The sequence below is a fragment of the Anarrhichthys ocellatus genome, unplaced genomic scaffold (genome assembly GCF_004355925.1).
Source record: "Anarrhichthys ocellatus isolate YVR2014 unplaced genomic scaffold, GSC_Weel_1.0 scaffold719, whole genome shotgun sequence".
NCBI lineage: Eukaryota > Metazoa > Chordata > Actinopteri > Perciformes > Anarhichadidae > Anarrhichthys > Anarrhichthys ocellatus.
In genome coordinates, this window is record NW_022280693.1 from 1,515 (window position 1) to 8,440 (window position 6,926).

Consider the following 6,926-nt stretch of genomic DNA (forward strand, 5'->3'; position numbering starts at 1 on the left):
GGGTGGTGTCATCCACGAACTTCAGGAGCTTGACGGACTGGTGACTGGAGGTGCAGCTGTTGGTGTACAGGGAGAAGAGCAGAGGGGAAAGAACGCAGCCTTGGGGGGAACCGGTGCTGATGGTCTGAGAGGCTGAGACGTGTTTTCCCAGCTTCACATGCTGCTTCCTGTCAGACAGGAAGTCTGTGATCCACTTGCAGGTGGAGTCGGGCACGTGCAGCTGAGAGAGCTTGTCGTGCAGCAGAGACAGGATGATGGTGTTGAAGGCAGAGCTGAAGTCCACAAACAGGATCCTGGCGTAGGTTCCTGGGGAGTCCAGATGCTGGAGGATGAAATGAAGGGCCAAGTTGACTGCGTCGTCTACAGACCTGTTGGCTTTGTAGGCGAACTGCAGGGGGTCCAGGAGTGAGTCAGTGAGGGTTTTTATGTGGGACAGGACCAGGCGTTCAAAAGACTTCATGACCACAGAGGTCAGGGCGACGGGCCTGTAGTCGTTAAGTCCTGTGATCCTAGTTTTTTGGAGACAGGGATGATGGTGGAGGCTTTGAAGCAGGCTGGTACGTGGCATGTCTCCAGGGAGGTGTTGAAGATGTCTATAAACACTGGAGACAGCTGATCAGCACAATGCTTCAGGGTGGAGGGGGAGACTGAGTCTGGGCTGGCTGCTTTGCGGGGGTTTTGTTTTTTAAAAAGCCTGTTGACGTCACTCTCCTGAATAGAGAGGGGCGGGGGGGGGGGGGGGGGGGGACACTGTGATGGGTGGTACAGAGGCATGGGCCCCCGCTGGGCTGGGGGAGGGGGACCTGGTGGTCTGGGGCTGGTTGATGGAGCTGTGGGGGATGGAGTCAGGGCTGTCCCATTGTCTGTCAAAGCGACAGTAGAACTCGTTCAGCTCGTCTGCCAGGCGGAGGTCATTCATGGAGTGGGGGGCTCTTTGGCATGTAATTGGTGATCTGTCTGTGACCTCTCCAGACAGAAGCAGAGTCACTTGCTGAGAGCTGGTGTTGCAGTTTCTCAGAGTACAGTCGTTTAGTATCTCTCACCGCCTTGCTAAACCTGTATTTTGACTCTTTAAACAAGTCCTTGTCCCCACTCCTAAATGCCTGATCTTTTTGCAGTCTTAGCTGTCTGAGTTCTGCTGTAAACCAGGGTTTGTCATTGTTGTAACTCACCCTGGTGCTTGTTGGAACACAGCTGTCCTCACAGAAGCTGATATATGAAGTCACAGCCTCTGTGTACTCATCCAGACTGTTGGTAGCAGTCCTAAAAATGTCCCAGTCTGTACAGTCCAAGCACGCCCGAAGATCCTCCAGAGCTTCACTGGTCCACTTCTTGAATTTCCTCACCACAGGTTTGCAGAGCTTGAGTTTCTGTCCGTTCACAGGAGGAACGGACAGTGGTCTCCTGGCTGGAAGGTCGCTGTTTGTTGGATCCATCCACCTCAACTTCCACCCGCCTGCTGTGTGATTCAGTGGTTTATATACATTCTCGTTCAAGACTACTTGGATATCATACGGAACAATTCCGTGAGACATCTATGAATTACTGAGCTGTATTTTTTGTAGGTATTGCAACAAATGCTGGATGAGCCCAGCCTGATATTGCAGAAAAGGACAGAAAAAAATAAAAAAATAAAGGACCTCCTGTGAGAATAATGATGAGATAGAGAGGTTTCCCGAGGAGTATGTTGTGTGTTTCCAGTAGTGGTACAACAAATCATAAAACTTTGGGTTACTTAACGTAAACCCTGGTTCTTTGATAACAGAGTAAGGATTTTCACTATAGGGAATTGCCTCGGCGTGACCAACTATGGAAGCTCCAATGACACCACGTCTGTCAGTGACAGACAGGTCAGCTGTGGGAGGGCCCCGCCCCTACCTATTATTACAGCCGGCTGCCTCCTCGCAAATCATTCTAGACCGATTTCTTTTCCGTGTAAATGCAAGGAGGGTTGTGACGGTGAAACACCTCACTCTGTTATCAAAGAACCAGGGTTTACGTTAAGTAACCCAAAGTTCTTTTTCAAACTTCGTTTCGGTGTTTCACTATGGGGATATAGCCCACTCCCGGATTGCATGACACTACCCGAAGCCAATTATTGTCAGCCTGGTAATGACTATCACAGGGACTCTGGCGCGTTTGCCTCCAGCACAGCCTGTGCCAAGGAAGACCCCGAGACATCGAGCCTGTAAAACCTTACAAAAGTGTGCGGCATCGGCCAGCTCGCTGCAGCGCAAATATCTTTCACTGAAACACCCTTGAACAGGGCCCATGAAGTGGCCATACCCCTAGTGGAATGAGCCCTCAAACCTTGTGGGGGCTGCAAACCCCTACAACTATAGGCTAGATATATAGCCTCTACAATCCAGTGGGACAGCCTCTGGCGGGACAGTGGCTTGCCCTTGTGGGGAGTGGCCCAGGACACAAACAGCTGATCCCCTTTCCTGAAACCTGCCGATCTACTCGCATACACATGTAGTGCTCGTACCGGGCATAACGTGTTAAGCCTTTGTTCCTCCTCTGAGGAGAATGGAGGTGGCTGAAAAGCTGACAGCTCCACCGTGGGACATCTGTAGGTCGGCTTCACCACCTTGGGCACAAAAGCCGGGTTGGGCCGCATACGGACCTTAGTCCGCCCTGGAGCGAACTGCAAGCAGGAAGGGCGAGTGGATAAAGCATGTAAGTCACTCACACGCTTTGCTGTGTTTAAAGCTAAGTGCAACACTGTTTTAAGTGAAATAAACTTTATCCCCACCGTCTCCATAGGTTCAAATGGGTGTTGAGAGAGGGCCTCCAACACCACCAACAGATCCCACAGAGGAACCAGTGGCCTAGAAACGGGGAGTTTACGGCGTGCACCTTTCATGAAACGACATACTAAAGGATGCTGCCCCGCAGGCTTCTCCCCAAAGCCTACATGACAGGCTGAGATAGCCGCTAAATAAACTTTAATAGTAGAAAAGGCTCTACCCTTATCCACTAATTCTTGCAAGAAACCCAGCAGGTCCACCACTGAACACTGAAACGGAATGGTGTGCCTCAGCTGGCACCACTCCTCAAAGACCCGCCATTTACCACTGTAAAGAGAGCGAGTGGACGCGGCTCTGGCCATCTAAATGGTGTCAATGACCCATGCAGGCAGGCCTGCCGCGTTCAAGTTCCACCTCTCACGGGCCAAGCCCAGAGAGCTATCCGGTCTGGGTGAGGGTGGTAGATCTCCCCACCCGCCTGGGACAGAAGGTCCCTACGTATGGGGAGGGGCCACGGCTCGTCAGCTAGAAGCTGTATTATTTCTGCTACCCAATGCTTGAATGGCCACCGTGGGGCTATCAGGATTAGTGACAAGCCCTGTTCTCTCACCCTGGTTAGAGTAGGGGAGATCAGGAGGGGGGGGGAATGCATAGAGTAGCACTTTTGGCCAGGAGTGGGCTAGCGCATGCACCCCCAGGGGTGCATTCATGTCCGACAGGGAGAAAAACCGCGGACAGTGCGCGTTTTCTTGCGATGCGAAGAGATTTACATCTGCCTGGCCATATTTCTGCCAAACTTGCTTCACCACCTGCGGGTGGAGAGTCCACTCTCCGTACAGAGGGTTTCCCCGGGACAGAAGATCCGCCCCTCTGTTCAAAACGCCCGGAACATGTGTTGCTCGAAGGGACAGGAGCCTGGTGCTGCTCCACACAATTATCTTCCGAGCCAACCTGTGCAACTGCAGTGAGCGAGTGCCGCCTTGGCGGTTGATGTATGCTACCACTGTAGTGTTGTCTGTTTTCACCAGGACATGGCGTCCTTGGAGAAATGTTTGAAAATGCTTCAGTGCATAAAACACTGCCCAGAGCTCCAAGAGGTTTATGTGAGTCTGAGCCTGCCTCGGGTCCCAGGTGCCATTCACTGTTCTGCCCAACATGGTTGCTCCCCACCCTGAGAGGGAGGCATCCGTTGTCAAGGTTACCCTGGATGACACTGTCCCCAGGGGAACACCTGACGTGAGAGCCGTAGAGTCCCCCCACGGGCGGAGCGCGACTACGCACGCTGGTGATATTTTCACTCTGCGGCTGAGGTGACGGAGTGGGCACAGGCGTAACACCGCGACCCAGCGCTGAAAATCTCTCATCTTCAGGAGCCCCAACTGTACCACAGATATCACTGACGCCATTAAGCCGAGAAGGCGAAGGCATAGTCTGAACGACGCGGCTTTCCCCAGTCGGAATAGGGATAGACAATGAGTTAGGGACAATACTCTCGCCTCTGTCAGCGTGACGCGATAAGAGAGCGAGTTTATTTTGAGACCCAGGTATTCTGTACATTGCGTGGGTTCTATCCGACTCTTTTTCCAAATTATATTGAACCCAAGATCCGTGAGATGTTTTATCACCATGGCGGAATCTCTGACTGCCTGCTCCTGCGAGTGGGAGCAAATCAGGTAGTCGTCTATGTACGAGAATATTCTGATGCCGTTGTTCCTCAACGGAGACAGCGCAGCCTCCACACACTTGCTGAACACCCTTGGGGCTAATGAAAGCCCGAACGGGATGGCTAGGTACTCGTAGGCTCTGCCCTGATAGGCAAACCTGAGAAACCTCCAGTGTGCGGGATAAATGGCGATGTGAAAATAAGCATCCAAGAGATCGATTGTTACAAACCAATCCCCCTGACGAATTGAGCGACAGAGCACTCTGTGTGTTAACATCCTGAACGTGTATTTGTGTAGGTGCTTGTTTAACACACAAGGGATGAGCCCCCTTCTTCGGGATGAGCCCCCTTCTTCGGGATGAGGAAGTAACAAGAGTAAAAGCCTCGCTGAGCTTCCTCGTTCGGGACAGCTCTGATCGCTCGTTTGTTTAACAGGGATGCTACTTCGTCCTCCAGGACGTGAGCTGAATCCCCCTTGGCTACTGAAACCAACACCCCGTTGAATCTGGGTGGTTTCGTACCGAATTGTACCCCCGAGAAATAGTGGACAAAACCCAGGGGTGCACTGCGCATGCGCGCCACTGATCCGCCCGGACAGCGAGTGGGCTGCACACACCCTGCGGTGACGTCACCTCCCTTACCTGAAGGGAGCGGCCTTCCCTCGGAGGAGCGTGAGCTCCCACTGCGGGAATTATGGGGCCATGACATGGTTTTGTTTTTATTTCGTTTTTGGGGGAGCATTTTGCCCTTGGCTCTTGGCCAGGCTGCCAAAATGCAAATTTTATTTCTTTGTTTGCTGAACTGGGTAGAAGTGCTTGGTGACACTGTACTGCCCTTCGCCTCTGATGCTCCTCCCCTCCTGAAACATGAACTCGGGGGTTCTGTTTCACCTTCATCTCCTTCCTTTTCTTGGATGGAGGAGAGGGAGAAGCAAGGCTGGTTAGATCGTACGCTTCTTCTTCCCATCCCCAGGGTGGGGAGGGCGGTTTCTTGCTGCCACTGCAGCAAAGGAGTGTTTGCCCCATGGTTTGGGGTTTTCTGAACGAGGCTGCTGTTTAGTCTGCTGACCAGCTGCCTGTCTATACGGTCTGGCACCCTCCTGTCTCCACCTCGTTGCTGTGGCTGTAGCCGCAGAGCCCGCCCTCTGTGTCTGTGGAGCGCGAGGGATGTGTCTCCGGGGCAAGCAGAGGTCAAAGGCTTTGCCTTCTTGTTTCCTGAGGGTGCTGGTCTCTCATCTTTTCAAGAGCTGGACCAAACAGACCTTTGGCTGGGTCATATGCCGCATCCATGACCTCTGCCTTCTGAGCATCACCGACGCCTGAGAGATTTAGCCACAGGGCTCTCTCACCTGAGACTGCCAGGCCCATTACACAACCGCAGCCTTGCACTGCACCCCGTGATGAGCGTAGGATAAGATCGTTAACCGCACAGATCTCATCCCATAGGGTCAGGTTAGGTGCCCCTGTGTCCAGCTGACCACCCATCTGCTCCAGGATTTCTGCCTGGTATGCAGATAGCAGAGTCAAAGCATTTAGCGAGCACACAGACTGTGCCGCATATTTATACATTCTCTGAAAAACAGAGGCGGTGAGGCGATCTGTTTTATTTGGCAGAGAGATGTTTGAGGAAGCGGAGAGAGAGCGCCGGTTTGGGTGGAGGTGATACGCCACTGAAGGCTCCACTGCTGGGGGCTCAGCCAGCCCCAGTTCCTCCTTCCCGTCGACTTCCAGCTTTGAGTAGCCCCTCGTGGGAAGCTTAACTCTTCAACGGTCTGGACCAGTACCTGCTCATTTCTTTCATACAGACAGGCATTTCCGGCAGAAGTTGTTTTGACGGCGGCTGGGCTTGTGGGAGCCTCTTACCATCATACAGGTCTCTCTCCCCCCCTGTAGCATCCTGGGCTGCTGGCCATAGTATGGCCAACTTGGACGCGGCCCGTTTGCAGACCTCGTATAAGTCGCTATCCATCGGGGAAACAGCGTCGGATGCACTAGGGGGTCTGGGCTGTTGGAGAGGAAAAGTGGAGTCATCCTCCTCTTCCTCCGTGTCATCCATTTCGAGGAAGTCAGAGTTGGCATCGCCCTCTGCGTCCTCACAGCCCAGCTCCACATCGAGGAGCCCCTCGAAAAGTGGAGGTATTTCCCTGCATTCAGCCTCCATCATGTCCGCCCAGCTCGCGGCAGATGGGTGGCTTTCGTGGTGGTTCCTGACAGGCACAGGTCCTGCTTATTTGATACCACCACTCTCAGTCTCCTTTCCAGGATTTTCTCTGGCATTGACGCACAGTGCAAACATGCCTGGGGTCAGCCAGCGCTGCATGAGCATGTTTATCGCCCATGCAAGCTCACATAGGATGAGGATCCCTGCCCGAGATGGACGCCCCACATGACGCAGGGCACAGGCGGGATACAGCCTCTTTGGTCTTCGGTTCCGACCCTCAGATGGGGGTAGCGGCCTTCGACATGGCGACTGGAAAGGGAGGGAAATACGTAAATAATTGGCCGTACAGGGCG

The 6,926-nt window shown here is 53.2% G+C and overlaps 1 pseudogene; it reads right to left on the bottom strand.

Moving 5' to 3' along the window:
• Positions 1 to 3,153: 3,153 nt before the first annotated feature.
• On the bottom strand, positions 3,154 to 6,576 carry LOC116376933 (uncharacterized; annotated as a pseudogene).
• Positions 6,577 to 6,926: the final 350 nt, after the last annotated feature.